This window comes from Cydia pomonella, chromosome 7 (assembly GCF_033807575.1).
Source record: "Cydia pomonella isolate Wapato2018A chromosome 7, ilCydPomo1, whole genome shotgun sequence".
NCBI classification, from domain to species: domain Eukaryota; kingdom Metazoa; phylum Arthropoda; class Insecta; order Lepidoptera; family Tortricidae; genus Cydia; species Cydia pomonella.
This window is the reverse complement of record NC_084709.1, coordinates 5,356,041-5,376,581: the sequence shown is the minus strand read 5'-3', so window position 1 is coordinate 5,376,581 and position 20,541 is coordinate 5,356,041. Positions and strand designations below refer to the sequence as shown.

Sequence of the window (20,541 nt, the reverse complement as noted above, 5' to 3'; positions counted from 1 at the left end):
CTAGCATCTTCCGAGCGTCGGCGTCTAGTCAGGGTTATGGAGAATGGCGTTGCTGCACAGTTGCGCCAACGCTGCGTCGAGTAGCAGCCATAGAATTGACTAGACGCCGACGCCCGGTGGACGCTAGAGTGGGGTGCCACTTAAGCTTAGCAGCTTAGCGGACGAGAGCTATTTGAAAAAAATAAATAAAGAGGTATCCCTTGTTATTGCTTAGTTGTTACAATAAATCAAATGCTGTCAAATCTTTTTTGGATTTGCCGAACGCCCTAAGTGCTTGAAGGGCAAGTTGTATAACAAATAAGTTATGTTATCTAAGCGTGTACCCGTTATTTACGTTTCGTAGTTCAACACTTAAGTGTCCAAGTTACATTTAATTAATAAACAAACACCCGAAGTTATATTTTTGAACCAATTTGCAGAGGCATTTAGGTCTTAATTGTGTTTATTAAGAAGTTTGCCGCATTGATTATTATCATTGCGTATTATTAAGGAATCAAAATGTTTGGCAAAAGACTTTGATTTGTAGTAATTGAACGTTATTCACGTTACGATTAATTGGCGATCGCATTTGGATTATTTATTTATTTAAACTTTATTGCAAAACTTAACCAAACGAGTACTTAAGGCATTCTCTACCAGTCACCAATTGGGCTAAACAGTAACAGTTTGGTGCAAGATTGTAGAGTGGATATATTTTAATTTATCAAGTACCGCGGAGGTGCTCATAAATATCTGAACACGCACTCTAGCGCGTTGACAATAGACGCGTGTTAAGATATTTGTGAGCACCTTGGCCGCTCCGATATATCTGATGGTGACTGTACATGGACGATGACATTTCCCGCAGCAATCCGCATGGCAAAGCAGCTGTAATTTTAATTAAATCTTTAAAAAACAACATTCATCTAATATTCGTGGTCCTTAAACTGTTATAATGCAATTTTATTTATTTTATGTTACTAAAAATGTGGACATTCACTTTGAGTCACGAGCGAGCGAACGAGTAGCTGTGGCGTCCATTATGCTCGAAATCATTTTTAATCACTCAAAGGCGTAAACATATCTTTTAACCCTTTGAACGCTTTATGTCATAAACACAAACATCACTCCGCCAAGCTCCAAGCTCCAAGCTCCCGGGCGCAAGGGAGCTAATGTAAACCTTACTCGAAAGTGTGAAGGTTACTTTGACAACGTCCGCCATGACACCTATAGGTGACCTTGGCGATGTTGGCACGACTAGTTACGACAACTTTAGGTGTTCTTGCGTTAAAAAAACAAAACCAATATCATAACAATGAAATTTATTTTGAAGTGTGTCATTTCACTTTAAATTTTTATACGTCTAAAAAAACATCTCTACTATAATTTAACTGAAACAAAACGTATTAACGTCAAAATATTCTCGTTTGGATTTGATATACAAATGCAATCATTGTAAACGTATTTATAGGCTACCCTAAATACATACATGTAGATACAGTGCTCGTTTGATATTTACCAGTCGCTTTTCGGTGAAGGAAAACATCGTGAGGAAACCGGACTAAATTCTAACAAGGCCTAGTTTACCCTCTGGGTTGGAAGGTCAGATGGCAGTCGCTTTCGTAAAAACTAGTGCCTACGCCAAATCTTGGGATTAGTTGTCAAGCGGACCCCAGGCTCCCATGAGCCGTGGCAAAATGCCGGGACAACGCGAGGAAGAAGAAGACAGTGCTGGTGGAACAGTCGTGGTGTGAAAGAAACAGATACATATTTTGGGAGAAACCTTACACAAATTGATCTAGTCCCACGGTTAGCTAAATATGGCTTATGTTGCAGATAAGAAACGAATATAATATGCAGTATGTATCTGAACGCAAGCAAACCTACTTAAACCCGTTAATGTTTAGGTCATACTGAGCTACTTTTACTACATATGGGTCTAACTCTGAAATTGCGAAAAAAAAAAACGTTGACGGGTTCGAGTAATTGCTTTATGTTCAGTAGGTAGTGTAAATTTATTCGATAGCGAGACGTGACGTACGCGTTTGCGTTAAGTCTCATTTGAATAAATAAATAAATAAACGTTTCCTAAACGTCCCGCTTGGCACACTGTTTCTAAATCCCATACAAAATAAGACTTAACGCAAACGCGTACATCACGTCACGCTGGCGAATAAATGTACACTAGGGGTTCAGATACATACATTTGCTAAAGATACGATATGGATTAGATTTTTTTTTACATATTTTATTTTAGATATATCTATCGTATCATAAAGTTTAAATCAGCCCGTACACTATACACTGATAAAGATGTAGTATATACCATTAAAAGATATTATTTTTCGTATATGCCATCTATATCAGTTTATAATTTACATACATACACAGTATGACATAAAAACAAATCAAAATATTTGACAAAATAATTGGGTTTGAACCCAAAGCTGGAAAATATTATAAATAGTTAATGGCCACATTTACGATGTTTAATTTGAAGGACCATTAACCATAAAGTTAACATATCGTGCCGGCAGTCGGAAACCAGTGTTTATTGGCACTAACATGGGAAAATCCAGTTTAACTAAATTGCTATTGCCTTAATAGCATGTTTTTCTTTACGGTTTAGCCGCTTAATCTACATATTTACGTAACTTTCGTTGTTGGTTTATTAACTTAACTACGTTTTTTACGTCCCGTTTAAAAATATTTAATATTTTTGTCACGAAACTAACTACGTGTGTTTGTTTCTTTAATACCATACTTTTATACTATTGTTTTATAGTATAATTAAGTGATAAACAAAATTACGTTTGGACAGTTATTTATTAAAAATAACAACCGCAGAACCCTGCAAATAATAATTCCCAAATGTAAAATAATCAACATTTGAGATCGAGCTATCGTAATATGTTCTATTAAATAAACGTTGTTTAATGAAATTTGGTTAAATAATAAGCTTAACAATACTTTTGTTTACAATAACCACAAAATCAAAAAAAAATCTAAATTAATTTTCGAAAAACTCACCGTCGTTAATAATCACTCCGTTCACAAAACAGCACAACACACTTAAACGCACTGCAAAAACTGTCACCGTTCTCGTTTCCGATCGTAGCGCCGAGCGGTCGTAGCACTCAGGCGGCCGGCGCGGTTCAACTGAGCGCGTAGCACGGCTACGCGGGTCTACGGCGCGCGCAGCTACGAAAACGGTAATTCAAAATACACGGAATTGGACTAAATGATGACACTTAACTCGATAAATGATTTAACTGGCTAATTTAACTGGTTACTGATGCTTGGTTAACTTTCCGTCTCACTTACTTACAAGACTATGGTGAACTATAACTTTAAGGAGGATTGTGAAATCGAAATGAATTCGAATTGTTCAGGTTTCAGCTTACAAAATAGATTGAATATAATAAATTAAAATTGTTACTTTGTTGAAACAGTTGAATCATAATTTTATATAAAAGATTACTTAAACATAAAGACTTAACTTTTAATAAATAAACTAATAAGCGCAGGTAAATAAATAAACTATTTAAAATTGTGTTCAGACATGTTATCTTTTTATAATAAAACAATATATTTTATGACAAATAATTAAATTCTTATAATGAATCCGACAGTTAAAAATACTTGAAAAACCATACACCAAAGACGGTTCATTTTAAAACTTTGATAATTTCACCAATGGTTTTTCCTAATGAGCCAAATTAGAACCTTAATGAATTAATTCAATCGTGCGTTAAATCCCAAGGAATCACAAATCTGAAAATCTGTTATGAAATAAAATAAAAGTTCTAGGCTCTATATCACACCCTTGTGGTATTCCACTAAGCCTTTTATAAAAAAATAGGTGAACGTTTCCATCTATAATAATTCTAACGATACCTATACAATATCCGCTACACGATCAGACAAACTACCAACGCACGTTTAATTAGAAGGTTTCGGGTACGGAACCCTAAAAACGCGGTAAAGGAAGATGTTAACACTAGTTAAACTAGTCAAAGGCCTTGCTAACATCACGCAAACACCTCCAAAACTCTAATTTGTTATCCAAAGGCCCCTGTGTTTTCTCTCGGAAAACTTCGAACATTGTCGGTTTGCTGCGTGAAGATCCAAGCCTATTCGAGTCATAAAACTCTAACTTAGTTTTTATTGATATCGTAATATCATACAGAGGCATATTTTGATTATTCAGTTCAATTATTTATTTGTATCGAATCTAGGGAGATCCATATAGTATTAATACAATACTTACAGCGAATCTTAAAATTAATTAAGGTTAGTGACAGAATTTATAAATAACTTACACACACACATGCCACAATAAGAAAACACAACAAGTATTATAATAGAATAAATAAAATAATCTACATTATTATAACAGGTTATGAATTTAATCTGTTATAATAATAATAATAAAATAATAATTATTATTATAGGACATTATTACACAAATCGACTAAGTCCCACAGTAAGCTCAATAAGGCTTGTGTTGAGGTTACTTAGACAACGATATATATAATATATAAATATTTATAAATACTTAAATACATAGAAAACACCCATGACTCAGGAACAAATATCCATTGCTCATCACACGAATAAATGCCCTTACCAGGATTTGAACCCGGGACCATCAGCTTCGTAGGCAGGGTCACTACCCACTAGGCCAAACCGGTCGTCGGTATAATAATGTTATGTTATGTTATGTTATCATATCAATACGTCGGAAAGGGACAAACGATTATTAGCGGCTTGTCAACTTTAGTAGACGTTTATGAATAAGGGGGTTAGTGCATAAATAGTCATTTCTTCAAACAGAAACCTCACTTTTGAGACTGACAGATCATATCCATTACAAATCCCGATCAAAATCCTAACCTGTTATTACAATCAGAATCATCATCATCATCATTTTAGCCTCCACTATCCCGGTCCTGGGCTAGTCTTGTCCAGAAGTGCCCCGCGATTTTTCCAATGGCATCCACGCAACGAGCAAGAGCAGCGAGATCCGAAAGCGGCCACCAATTCGTCAAAATTTTGGTCCATCGGCCATCACTCTGGCAGAATCAGAATACGCCTCACGAACAACTTAAATATCTCAAGCGGCTAGTAAAGAAGTTGCGAGTATTTTCTACAAAGTAGTTGAGCTTAGGGATAAAACTAGTTTATAATAATTATGCATTTTACTTACCTTGCATAACTAATACAAATCAACTTAATGCAGCCAAACCTTCAACCAGTCCGTAGCTGCCCAGAATAATTCTGACCAATCGCCTCAGCTAGAAATGACTGACCTATGTATAGGTGTAGTGAACAATCCTTTACCATCGTATTTTCGCGGAAACGTTCATATTTAAATAATGAAAAATATTATTTTGCTAATCCGCGAAAAGATGTTGTGCTAATCGATCAGTATTTCAGTGTCAGTAGTTTCAGTGTATTTTTGTTTTAATGTTAAAATTTCTCATGCTACTTCAATCAACCTCAGTACTTTTTGTACTGAGGCTGACTAAAATACCATAAAACATTCGTGATTCGGGATTATTGAGTACATCTGATCTTGCGATTTATGAGTGTACTCAAGAGTTTTCGCAACGTGACAATAAATAATAAAAAGTTTTGATTTGTACGCTTTAAATAGGCTTCTAAGAGAGCGTCTACAAAATACAAAATAATATCAATTTAATCTCATTTAGAGATATCACAGACGTGTGCCAACACGTCTGTGCATCACACTTGTAGGTACTCTTATATTGGTGTGAGTGAGATGCCCTGCAATTTTTTTAATGCAGAAACCAACATTTAATGTTTGAATAGCGTTGCTAGGCAAAAGGAGGAAAAAAATGACAAAAATTGAGAACTACAGGAGGTTAATGATATGAAAAAATTAAAGAGGGTTTGCAGTTTATTTGTGTTAAGGTAGACTAGATTTAATAGGTGAGCTTCAAGAGGATAAAATAATAGAAGAAACCTAGAATAAATATTTTAGAGTTTTGCTTGACAGGGGACCGATTCTGATTCACTTTATAGGGCGTCAGGAATTATGCAAAATTGTACCATATCTCTTTAAAATAAAGTTCAAAATCTGCCTTATAAACTTAACAATTGGTTATGGTTTTGTACCTACTGGTTTTTATCATTTGGAATCACCTTTTTGATGACTGCAGTCTGCAGCATTGCTGTCACAATTAGAATCGCGCTACCTTTTTTAACCTATATGAAACTGTATATATGTATATATGTGTATAATCTTTTATCTCAACTCTCCCGCTGACACACATACCCATATTTGATATTATAAGCGTTATAATTTCCTCATGCAAGAAATAACGCCACATCATACGTTTTCATCTAAAACGCGTGTAAATTAGAATCCTATCCCTCCGACATAAGATTTAATTTCTTCTGTAATATACACAAAGTATTCATGTCAGAAACTGTACAAAGACGTATATGTACATGAGTCGATGCCAATTCTGTTTTGTTCTGTTGTGTTTTGTTCTTGAGTAATTTCACCATGCATATCAGATGAGCCTAATGAGACATTCCTGATTAAATTATTTTTATATTTTATTAATATGTTATATATTAATTTATTAACCAGCAATTCTTGTATATATATATTTACCTTTATATTTGGGTGATCTCGGAAACAGCTCTGACGCTTTCGATTAAATTTGCTATATGGGAGGTTTGGGGGCAAAAACCGATCTAGGTAGGTGTTATCTCCGTGAAAACGCGCATTTTCGAGTTTTTATATCTAATTTCTCCCAGATATTCCTAATTACATTTCGGCATCACCAATCAGCGTAAGTAAATTGGATAAAAGGAAAGATTCACCGCTTCGGGCGATTCGGGATTTTTTTACAATTTCGTTTAATTTAATAATTTCTAGTATCGCTTCGCTACGCTCGTTAAAAAATAGTTTAATCAGCGTAAGTTACTAATGCTCGTCGAATCACGAGCGTGTATCAAAATAATATAGAAACCACATCCAATTGTTGAAGCAGAATCAGCCTACATGTAAGGAACTGTCATAGACGTAAATGTATAGTCTCAGCATCGATCAAGGTCATTGTTATCTTGCAAACTTCTGCCTAAAGGTCAAAGTTGAATTGTTTAACAGTGAGGGACGAGAAGTTTGGACATACATCTATATCAATAGCATATAGCCTGGGGTACACTAGGGGACAAATGCGCGGGACATTTTACTCTTACTCTTTAACTATAGCTAACCTGCACAATCATATTGATATAGATGATCATCACCAAGATGATCGTTAATGTCGTATTAAAACCATAACCAATTATTAAATCGAAAAACAAAATTTCCGTTGTCGCTGCACAGGAAATACTTGTTGATTGAAAGTAACCTTAAGAAGTACTATGTAAGTTTATACTTAGACATGTTTTTTTAATACTTATGTATTTTACTTTCTTCGTATTCGAAATCAAAAGTAGAGTATTTAACTCGGACGAAACGTACTATTTCAGTCTCGGACTATTGGCGCTCTCACTGTGTTCAAGCGCCAAACTACCGCGACAGAAATCAGTGCCTTTTATCTCTTCGTTGACAATCTACTGCTATGGGGGCTACAAACATATTAATAGTGAGATTAGTATTACATACTTTGTAGTATTTTCATTGAAACAAATAAATTAGGAAAGCAAAAGTATCAGAGCGGGTCTTGCACTTGACCAAGTTTATTTTTACTCCCATTCTCCCCCCTTGAAAGTTTGCAAAGTGTAATTCCATCGGTTCCTGGCGATCGTGGGGCCATTTCATCTGTTATTCCTAATGCTTACATTGTGTACAACCAATGACATTATATTGGACCCACCATTTAGGAAGACACACGTTTAATCTTGTCATCTAGGAAGAGGAGGGGCTGTAGCCTAGATCAACAATCCATCAAAAAATACTAATCGAAAATTAGAATACATTTCCAGAAGGAAACAAAAGATATACATAAAAACTTGCGACGAAAGATATCGCCGTCACGTATGTTTTTACTTTGTATCTCAATCACTTCGAAAATATACTTTAAAATGTTGCTCGTCAGATCCCTTGGCTATGTATTTATACTAAAATAATATTGATATAGTATGCAGGGTAACAACATACAACTGAAAGTAAATAAAAATTAGACATTTTTTATGTTTTTTCTATCGAGCCAACTTTTAACTTTTAAGATTTTAGAGTCTGCCCTCTCAAATACAGTCTTATTTCCATGTGATTTTTTTATGTCATTTGCCCTTGATGAATGCGTGTACAGGGTGGGCAAATAAGAAGTATACATTTTGTTTTTAAATTTTAACTGTATTAAGTTCAAAAATTATTAGGTATTGTTTTAAAAATATATTCTTCAGGGTTGGCAAATTCATGCAAAACATAATGTCTGACATATGTCCACCTCTAACAGCAGGCAAATGTAAGCCCTTATCATCCCAATGTTCAGCATCTATTCGCACATTTTTGGCATTATCTTAGTACATTTGTGTCGAATAGTCGGTTTTAACTGTTTAAATTTCATCAGCTCGTTAGCATAGACACGTAATTTTAGATAGCCCCACAGAAATAAGTCAAGAGCTACAAAATTTGGAGAATTTGGGTGCCAATCACTGTCACTTTTTTTCAAAATTAATCGAGCAAACAACGTGTTTTAAACAACAGAAACATTTGAGATAAAATTGCTTGCTGCTAGTGGTATACATTTGGCAGAAATTGTCTTCCGTATACAATTGCCAACCCTGAATAATATATTTATGAAAAAATATTTACTAAAATTTCCACTTAATGTAATTAAAATTTAAAAACAAAGTTTATCATTCTTATTTGTCCACCCTGTATATTATCTTTATCGCTCGGTCTGTGAAGGGCTTAAACAACTCTCATTGGACTTCGATCCCAGGCACAACACCCATCAGGAGAGAGTACTCTTACCGGCCGTTCTCTCACGAGACTATTCAAATGCTACGCGACCGGGATGCAGACCATGATCGCCTACTGGTATGCTACTCGTTTTCGAACACAGTGCTACGCAAATGAGACTATTTTTTATAACCTAACCTAACCTAAAAATCTAATTGCGCAGCAAAAAAAGGAAATTTGGCCGCAAAACTAAACGAAACAAAGTGACAAATATCATTCAAGGTACGAAATCAAGATACTACCATAAAGCTTTCATGGACTGCAAAAATAATCCATCAAATGTGGAAGCTAATTAATAGTCTATCAGCGAACAAAACGATAGAACGCTCAGCACCGGCAAAACTGGTCTCTGGAACAGCAACTACATCAGATGTAAAGGAAATGTGTGACATTTTTAATACTTATTTCTCCAATATCGGCTCGTCGTTAGCAGATGCAATTCCTAAAAACTACAGTCAAAATACAACATATACTTGTACTTCCAAAGCCAAACCCCTTTAAACTATTTAAATTTAAACCGGCTACTACTGATGAAATTTCAAAAATAATTGATAATCTTAATCTTAATACAAGCTCAGGACTAGATGGCCTAAATACGAAATCAATAAAATATCTTAAGAACCTAATAAAAGAAGATTTAACTAATTGCATAAATAGAAGTCTTAACGAAGGTGTCTTTCCTAATAGCTTAAAACTAGCTAAAGTGTCACCAATCTACAAATCTGGAACCCAATCTGATCCAAATAACTATCGCCCAATTTCAGTTCTCCCAGTAATTTCAAAAATATTTGAAAAGGTCTTATATAGTCGCATTAAAACATATTTGGACACTGTAAATTTCCTTTATGAAAAACAATATGGTTTTCAACCCCAATCAAACACACTTTCGGCAACAATTGATATAGTAACAAGAATAAAAGTTAACATAGACAATAAGCAAATAGCATTGGGCATCTTCATAGACTTAAAAAAAAGCATTTGACACCGTCAGTCACAGCCTGCTTATACAAAAACTACGAGCGTTAGGTATTGCTGGTACTGCATTAGATATACTTAAATCATACCTCACAAATCGACACCAAATAGTTAAAATTCAGAACTATCAAAGCGAGCTAAAAGCGATAACATGTGGCGTCCCTCAAGGCTCAATTTTAGGACCGTTACTGTTCCTTATTTACATTAATAACATAAACGAACTTGGCCTTAAAGGTGACATTACACTATATGCAGACGATACAAGCCTCTTTTATTTTGGAAACTCTATCAGCAGTGTTATAAATGATGCGCAAAATGATCTGGACCTATTAAAAACGTGGTTTCAATGTAACCTATTAACATCTCGAAAACGAACTATATAATTTTTGCAGCCAAAAATAAAAAAATACCGGAATTTCAACCTCTTAAAGAAAAATACTTAAAAACGATATACGAACTCAATTAAACTTCACTAGGAAGCACCATGTGCAAAGAATGAAATTACGTAATGCCAACGACTTAATTTTACGTCCATCGCGAACAAACTACGGGCGAAAAAGTATTTTATACGAAGGTGCTCAATTGTTTAACAAACTTCCTATAGTTATTAAAGAAACAAAATCAATGTCCCATTTTAAATCCTTGCTTAAAAATCACGTTTTAAAGAATTTCTAAATTAAAATATTGCTATATGCACCTAATACTTACTTGTATATACTTTCATAAATCGAACTTATCACTGCAGCCATAAAATATACAATTCAATAAACATAATTAAGATACAATGGCATAATAGTATGTATTTAAAATACATTTATAGACCTAAGTAACGCAACTTACCTATGTTATACTCAACTACGCTCAGTGTATGCATGCCACATCTAGTATTAACCTTTCTGTGTACCCAATTGTAAACTTGTTTCGCATAGATACTCGTGCGTTATCGCCGCCCGCTTTGCGGGCGGTCGGTTATTAATAAGTATTTTGTAAAACTACCTGTTTTAGTTAAGTTAAATGAAATATTTAAGTTATTTGTGCGCTCTAAACAAAATTTAATATACTGTTTTGTATTTATCTCGATAAGTGAATTGTAAATTCTTATGAGAATAAATGATCTTAAACCTAAATTTGGCCGCAAAACAGCATTCTGGTGTGCGAATACATTATTCTGCCGTGCAATGTTAGATTTTTTGAGGTGCAATTAATAATATTCCAATAAAATACTACTTACTGACCTCTCAAATTGATTTTTTCCCCAATCTCAATCCACGACTCTTCTGTTACATCTTTTCTCACATATTCTGGAAGCTTATAATTATATAAGCATGGATAATTTTCCACTTCTTGAACAAAATTAATATTTATAGTTGGTTCCGAGGCCATTTTGTTAATAATTCAACGCGTATACAAGAGTAGCATGCGACCAGCAAGACAGTCTCGTGCGATTGATATCAAACGCGTCGTCGACGTCGAAGTGAATATGTATGTGGGCTATTCACAAGCGACGCGTAGGAATCGTAGGATACGCGTACAAAGCACAAATCGCTTTAGAGTAGCTTCGTGAGAGAAGGACATTATTATACCTTTCTTTAAATCACAACTGCAGAACCGCCTGGACTTCTGGAGGTCTCAGTACACAGGTTGGACCGAAAAGCTCTGCAAACGGCGGTAAGAGCGAGTGCAAACAGAGCAGTTGTTTGCGTCGTATTAATTGATTTCATTAGCGCCGATGAGAGCAACTATTTGCACTGTTTTAATGGACTTCGATTTTAGTAAAACACGTAAATGGTTAAAATGGTGTGTAATTTTAAATTATATAATATACTTCGTCAGTTTCTATATACCTTAAAATTGTGTATGTAGATGAAGGTCAGTTTCATCATCTCTCGTGTCATGCTCGTCGATTACTAGAGTTGTGTGTCCTCACTTAAATACGTGCTTTTAGAAAATGACAGTCACGATGCCAGTCAACAAACGCGCGATCATATTCAGCCCCGAAATGCAGAAGTAAATGTCAAATGATAAAAAACCGCATCTAGTAAAAAGCGCCTACGTACAGATAACCCCCTACGCTACCTATAGGTAGTATACTACGCCTATATCCTACTACGTACAGGGAAAGAGAACAGGGGTAGGGTATAGTTTTCAACCCCAAAAAAACCCCGTAATGGAGAAAAGGGGGTAGAAAAGGGCATGTTAAGGGACATGTGGGATATTAATAGTCTAATACCGTTCGAGAAATGGGCCCCAGATGGCTAATCAGGAGACACCCATAACTACGGAAGCCTAAGATTCCGAAGTCGGCGAATGGTCGGCACCAGACGACAAACAAACTGATTGCGACGTGTCTCCTTAATTAGTCTGGGATCAGCGACACGCCATTTATAATTGCGGCCTGTCTCGCGCGCCGGCCGTAGAACATGACGATGAAAATTGTTCTAACTGAATATAATAGTTATTTACAATACAAAAGAGAAAAAGTAGGAAACTCGCAACGAGTGGTGATAAATCAAAACATACCGAAGAGAGTTCGTATATGTTTCGTACGTTTTACAGTACATTTATGGTGCTACTTTCCCATACTAGTGCGGGAATAAACACTTTCCATGCCTATGTCGAAAATATAAGGGGCCATATGCACTATAAAACGTTGTACAATACACGTGCGAATAGATAATTTACTACTCGTGTCGGTCGGGTCAGTCGTCTCGGTTTGCAAGTCGTGACTCGTGACTCCCTTCGGTCGTGTTTTAATTGATAGCCACTCGTTGCTAATTACTTACTTGCCGCACTTGTACCGTAAATTACTATTTATAAACTAAACTTACGGGCCAATTCGAACGTAATACACAGACATCAGAATGATATCTGAATGCTGTCATTTAGTTATCATGCGTCTCGCTCGTGCCTATACATGTATGGACAAGTACGAGAGAATAAATGTACGATCGAATTGGCCTCCGTAACTTCGATTGCATGGCGGCGGTTAGGCATACAAACCTAACTTAACGGCCCAATTCGATCTTTAAAATACGCTAAATACGATACGGCCTAGATACGATATGGAGCGTATATGCCAGTGCTAAAAGTGATGTTTCTTCAAATAAAAACGTCACTTTTGACACTGACAAATCCGATCCATGTCGTATCTAGACCTAATACTTGACGTATCTTAAAGTTCGAATCGGGCCGTAAGTCACATACATCATTTTTCCCAAAAACATTTTAAATTTGATTAAATTTCAATGGTGTACTACATTTTTTTTGTAATCCTTCTTTATTTTTTTTAACGTTTACGTACGTTTTTTTTCATAGACCCATTATCGCCACATTAAGAGCCCGGTAACGATTATAGAGCAAAAATGTAAAATTGATAGATTTAGTCGTTGAAATTGCATATCTTTTGTTACGTAATATTTAAATAACAGGTATTGGTTTCTATTAGCACGTCTTCTCCTTTTAATAATGAGGTCGCAAACGTGCGTCCCCGGTAATATGTGCGGAGAAGGGACAGTTTTCAAAAAATCATCAAAAATTATGGTGGTAAATTATACAAAATGATGTATAAGAACAGTTTTAGCAAATGTTGTAGATTGTTTAAGTGTCATAATTACTTTGAAATTAAATCGATTTTCAGAGAAATTGTCGCTTGTTTTGAAGTAATTTCTGGAGAAAATTGATTTCGTCTAACTTTCATTTACACTACTTCAAATTTATAATAACAAAAATGTAGTTTATTAATGTTGAAGTTTTACTATTTTTAGCAATTCAAACTTTACGAAATTTACAAATAAGATCGACGAAATCAGTGTTTTACGCGCGTTTACCTAAACGTCCATCAGAAAAAAAACATTACTAATTGAGTCTGATTTCAAAAAATAATTTATTAACATGAAAGATAACAAAACGTGCTAATATAAATCAGTACTTGTTGTTTCTCAGCGTTAACAAAAGTATACAATTTCATCAACTAAATCTTACAATTTGTCATTTTTCCGACTGAAATCGATAATGGCCTCTTAATAGCTACAATACATGGTTCTGTTTCACGATGTTCAATTAAATATTGGATAGGTATTTAACAAATAAATCGACTGCCAGATAAAACTTTATGCAATTTTTTGCACTTTTTACAGTTTAGCTAATTTGAAGATTGTGAATCGCCATCAATGACTTTATTCGTCAAATATGTGGCAAGTAGCTTATTTTGAACTTAAGTTGGACAATGTGAAACAGGCCCTAAGTGGTATATAAAGTGGTTCTGCAGAAAGTTTTATCTGTCAGTTAATTTATTTGTTAATTAGCTATCCAATACTTTACTAAGAGCCTGTTTCACAATGTACAAGTAAAGTCCTGAATAACCTACATGCCACTTATCTGATAAATAAAGTCATTTTGGCGTTTTTCAATCTTAACTGGTAGCTAAAGTGCTAAGTTTTGATGATTTTTTTATCTGGCAGTTAATTTATTTAGCTATCCAATACTTTCCTTGGACATTGTGAAACAGGCCCTTATAGTTAGGGCGGCGAATAGGGGAATTTTCGGTAATACTCGAGCGTGGCAGTTTAAGATATGAGAGATACCTTAGACCTAATAGAACAACCTTGTAAAGTGTTTAGCTCTATATGTAGTGACGAGCGCCTAGGATAGAAGATCAGATTAGTAAAAAAAAATCGATAGTCTGAAATACTCGAGCGCGTCAGATTAAGATATTGGGGGTTGATTTTAGTGTTTTAAGACTAAATTTAACTAATCTGACGATAAGTCCTTGATGCCGCCGAGTTATAGGGTCGCGAACTTGTAAAAAAAAACGTCAATCCGGCATTCTCGAGCGCGATTTTTTTTTTTTTTTGAAGAATATAATCTAAAACTTACTAAAAATACAAAATCTGCCGGTTTCCGCATGGCCGGAAGTGTGGAGGAGCCATTTCGTCTTCCGAAAAACGCGTTGCGGCATATAAGTCGCGAACGATACATTTTACAAAAAAAAAAGTTTAAATAAACAAAAAAGGTAATGTTATTTTACATAAAAAAGGTCTCTTTACATTTTTGTCCAAAGTTAAAACTTTTTGACTTGAAGCATCATAAAAACTCAAACTCCCGGTTTTTTTAGTATATCTCGAAAACTGAGGGTGTTAAAAAAATTGATAAGAAATAACGATGATTAAATTATGCGACTTTTATTATATCTCAATTTTTTTTTCTAAAGCTTCTCGACAATTTTCGTGGACTCGGAAAAAGTTACGCGTATCTGTATACAAAAGTATTATTAACATGTACAGTTTCATGTATATATTATTCAATAGCCTGTTGATCCTCAAATTGTTTTTTGGACGTACCGTAAGCAAAACGAAGTGAAGAATTGAAGCAAAAAGAGGAATTTGCCATAAACATGTAATACAGACTGAGCGCTTCGCGGAAATATATTTTTATATCAATTAATTTTTTTATACAATATAATAATAATTTAGCCTATATACGTCCCACTGCTGGGCACAGGCCTCCTCTCATGCGCGAGAGGGCTCGGGCTATAGTCCCCACGCTAGCCCAATGCGGATTGGGGACTTCACATACACCTTTGAATTTCTTCGCAGATGCATGCAGGTTTCCTCACGATGTTTTCCTTCACCGAAAAGCAAGTGGTAAATATCAAATGATATCTCGTACATAAGTTCCGAAAAACTCATTGGTACGAGCCAGGATTTGAACCCACGACCTCCGGATTGAAAGTCGGACGTCATATCCACTCGGCCACCACCGCTTACTTACCTTACCTTTTTATACAATAAATAATACAATTCGTACTACATTTCATCTACATTTACGTTGGTTGCATCTATCGCTTTATTGTCATTCTTAAAATCCCCGTTTTATCAAGGAGAAAGAAAGGAAAAAAAAGAAACCAAAAAACCTTTTTCGGTCAGATTAAGAGAACCCACCAACATTTTTGTCAGATTAAGAAAATATGCTTTCAGGATACCGAGATAAACCTCCCCTATGAAAATCTGACGCGCTCGAGTATTTCAAAAAAACTTTTTTTTTTTGCATTTTCAAAAATTCATCGTAACTTATCGTCACGCCGAAATCGTCAGTTTTTTTAAAGGGAGCTTCCTTGGGGCCTACTTAACACCCCTTCCGAAAATCTGACGCGCTCGAGCTTTTTTTTGCATTTTTGACTACTTTATATTCCTACCCCCACGACGCAAACCGGCAGATTAGTATACCGTTGTTATCAGAGGCACTTGGGGAATACGTAGTATGAATATCTGACGCGCTCGAGAATGCCCAAGTAACTGTTTTTTTTAACATTTTTGAAAAACCGTACACGCCAAACCCACCGCTAAAATGGTTTTTACCATACGAGCTTTTCTTTTCGAAATTATTTTATCTTTCGATTTTGATAGGTCTCGACGGCGCCGTTGAATTACGCCATTTAGCTACCTCGCCTCCCTAACTATTATACTCGTACTTTGTGAAATAGACCCTTAATATTGCAACTCAAAGAATACCTAGGTGGCAACAAAAAGTGAAACATCTGTGCATAATTCATCTACGTCGGTAGCTTGTAGCAATTATCATATTCTAAAACAATTCGATTTGAAAGTAAGATAATGGGAGTGTTCAGTTGCCGCTGTAATTAATTTAATTTAATTAAGCGTCGCTCGCTGGCAGTTTAATTGTGATTTTGGATGTTGTGTAGGAAACTGACAGGGAATTTGAGAGGAACAGTATTATTATTAAGACTTTCGATAATGGGCCTATTTCCTAATTGACAAAGAGGATAAGTTAGATATAGAAATACGTACTCAAACTAAACTCAGAAGTTTTTGAGTACGTATATTTGTATGTATTTGTACGTGTGTATTTGTGTGTGTAGAGCCCAAGCTTGGTCACTCACAGAGTTTCAGAAGTCCAAACTGAAGGTTTGCCAACGCGCTTTGGAGCGCAGCATTCTATTAGGTGTTAAATTAACTGATCGCATAAGAAACACCACGCCGTGCTCTAAAACCCGTATTGCTGACGTTGGCGAGAAAACCTCTAGGCTAAAATGGAACTGGGACTGTAACGTCTACCTCATGCATCTGGGAAGGTGGGCTAGCATATGGACGGGGCAGGCCCAGGCGGAGATGGCGGGATGACCTGGACAACTTCCTGAACAACCGGCCGGAGGAAACACCAAATCGGGAGTCACGGAAATAATCAAAGAGAGAGGCCTTTGCCCAGCAGTGGGACACTCAAACGGCTATTTAATAATAAATATATATTTGTATACACTTTGGGTTGAAACTCTGGGTCCATAGGGTTCCTAGCGCGCACAAGTTTTTTGCAGAAATCGCGAAGCGTCTGGTTGACGTAACTGGGGACCGAAGATCTGGCGGCTCCCTCGCACAGCGTATCAGCATTGTGATACAACGCCTATAGTAATACCTTATGTATATATTTATTATGTAAATAAAGAGTCTTTGGTTATTATAACAGGACAAATGTGAAGGGTTTAAATGTGTCTCCAAAATTGTGTCCGGAGAATGATTAATTGATTGGTCATTAATCATCTGGGTTCATTTATTTTAGCTAGTAAAAGTTAATAAACAGGTGTAGGTATACTCGTATTAAAAAATACTCCACTATCAGAAATACTTCCTATTTTCAAATTCCTTTGGTCAATTTAATCTAGATATGTTATTTGTGAACAGCAAAAAAAATAAGCGCCAAATCGGTGGTTCAAATTGTTAAAGGTTGTTTCAAACAAATAAACTGTATAAGACAAGTATACTTATATATTTGAATCACTTGAATTTACGAAGTAATAGAATTACTTGAACTTTTGTGAGATTGACTTTGGTGTTCTCAAAGAAATATAGCTTTTAAGGATAACCCTTAGTGTTTTGTCAGGTTCATAGGCATGATGTATGCTTATCACGTTCGTGTCTTTCCTGTAGACATCGCAAAGTTAAGAGAATCAAAAGAAATATTGATATTTTTTTGATGGTCCCAGTCTCCCTCGGAATACCGAGTACACAACTTAAGGTCGCATTAAGGTCGTGTATTCATATTTTTGCCAGTTTGTCCATGTCAATATTTAATAGCTGGTTTGTACCTCTACTCTCGCGTCTCGCCTATCAATCGGCGTTGTAATCAATCAGTAAAAATATCATACCTTTATACATATTTCTAATATTATAGGGCAATTTTACCCAAATGAACCTAGTCCCACGGTCAGCTCAGTAAGATTTTTATGGCGATACCTGAGAAATAAAATTACAAGAAGCGGGCTTTAATAATATTATTCGACAGCCTCGTGGTATTAAAATAATGTAATACTGTAATATATTGTGTTTAGAGTACGAACTAAAAGTCAACATTTCAAAGTCAAAGTCTGTGTATACCTTAAGCTTGTTTTGGACCGTTCGCTCGGACATTTATAAATTTAGTTTGGACCAACGATACAACTAAGTTTTAGATGCGTCGCTACCTCATTTACATCGAATATATAGTAAAATACCTTAAATTTTTGACCTACTTATATCTATTACATTCATACAAATAGAAATTTTGATGGATTAATATAGGATATTATCCATTTTATACTAGCCTAATTTAATGTCTTACTGCGGGGCAAAAGCCTTCCCTCGTTTCTCCACTTAACCCTGTCGTTTGTACTTTCCCAGCAGTTCGGATAAAATGTGTCCAAATCTTCCATTTTCTGCCTGCACTATCTATGGTGTTCCGTGGGTCCCGCTCGGTATCCTTTTTTGGCCCAACTTTCGAGGTACACGCGGCAATACATGTCCAGCCCATCCTATACTTATCAATTTCCCAAATTCTTCTCAAATTCGGGAGACGGTTATACACTGTATAGTACAGCCAACATAAAATGCTAGTCTCTGATGCAAATTATTTTTTCCGTTCCTCCAATGTTAATGTTTAATTCGGTACAGCAGTACCTACTTGTACAGTCAGCATCAAAAGTAACGGATCAGACTACACATCAAGCTTAATAATGACTGTGACAGATACTCTGAACGCGAAATGTACAGATAATATCATCATCATAAATTTAAGAGATGCGTTCTTGTCGGTGAAGCAATCTCCAGTCATACCTTTCTTTGGCCTCTTCCTTGATACAGATAATAATATACCTCTATTTGGAAAACAATTCGAGTATCTACTTTTGAAGCGTCGTTTCATCCTCTATTTATATCATGCTGACTGTAATTGTTCACCTACATACATCTATAATAGTACTATTAAACGAGCAATCCTTGTATATTTATATTATTTATATATTTCGGGAATCTTGGACAACTCTAACGATTACGAAGAAATAAAGGGTTTTCGGAGGCCAAAAATCGAGCTAGCTAGGTCTTATCTCTCTGGGAACGCGCATTATTGAGTTTTTATACGTTTTCCGAGCAAATCTTGGTCTCCCAGATATTGGCACTAGTATGAGACCTAAAAACTTCTGTATAATTTAAACTTTGAATATTTTACATTTATCGTGAAATGTTGTATTTATCATGGTAAAATAAATTAACGAATCTACGAAACTATAAAACAAATACGTCTTACTGCAGCCAGAACCATTTTATTTGTATTTACGTCTGAAAATCCTCTTCAAATAAAGAAGTTTTTTTTTAGATTATAGCGAGTATTTTAATATCACAGATATTTTTTTTATATTTTATAGCATACTCTCTGAATCCCAATGCCCAAAAAGCCTACCAGTGTTAATGATTATAATTAAACATCGACTCAAGTGTGTTATCTTCTATGAAAAGTATTCCTTTGTTAGGTATCTATTTGCAAACCTGTAAATCTGACATTTAACTCTAGTCATTTATATTTTTTTTTTAATACTACGTCGGTGGCAAACAAGCATACGGCTCGCCTGATGGTAAGCAGTCTCCGTAGCTTGTACGCCTGCAACTCCATGTGTAGTTAATAATCAAAATGCAACGCATAATAATTCAGTTCATTCCATTGTAAAAGCGATTACAATGTGTTTGTATCTATGTGCTATCAGTATAATAATAATCTTTAACCAAACCTGTATAGCCATTTTTAGTGTTCCGTAGCCAAATGGCAAAAAACCCTTATGAATTCGTCATGTAGGTATGTCTGTCTGTCCATCCGTATGTCACAGCCACATTTTTTCCGAAACTAGAAGAACTATACTGCTGAAACTTGGTAAGTAGATGTATTCTGTGAACCGCATTAAGATTTTCACACAAAAATAGAAAAAAAAAAACAATAATTTCGGGGGTTCCCCATACTTAGAACTGAAACTCAATTTTTTTTCATCAAACCCATACCGTGTATCTATACAGGGTGATTCATGAGACGTGAGCTGGACTAAGCCTACACAATCAGTAAATGTTAATGAATCGTTCACCATCATATTTAAGTAAAACAATCACGCTTTTTATCTGTTATTTAACTTTTTCTTAACGACAAATTGGATTATCTACAATCATGGACACCCTACAACACTTAATTAACAAAGATAAAACCTCTTTAACCGTTATGACAGCACTTTGATTATGAAGAAAATAAAATGTCACACTTGAGTGAGATACGATTTTATAAAAGTAACCAGACTCCGATGACATTCAATTTGTCACTTATTATGGATAAAA

The 20,541-nt window shown here is 35.4% G+C and overlaps 1 protein-coding gene across 1 annotated transcript in view; it reads right to left on the bottom strand.

Moving 5' to 3' along the window:
- LOC133519647 (uncharacterized) overlaps positions 1–3,126 on the bottom strand; it is a 119,971-nt gene extending 116,845 nt beyond the window's left edge. The window contains exon 1 of the mRNA XM_061853693.1: positions 3,010–3,126. The gene's annotated coding sequence lies outside the window, so the exon portion shown is untranslated. The remainder of the gene's footprint in view (positions 1–3,009) is intronic.
- Positions 3,127–20,541: the final 17,415 nt, after the last annotated feature.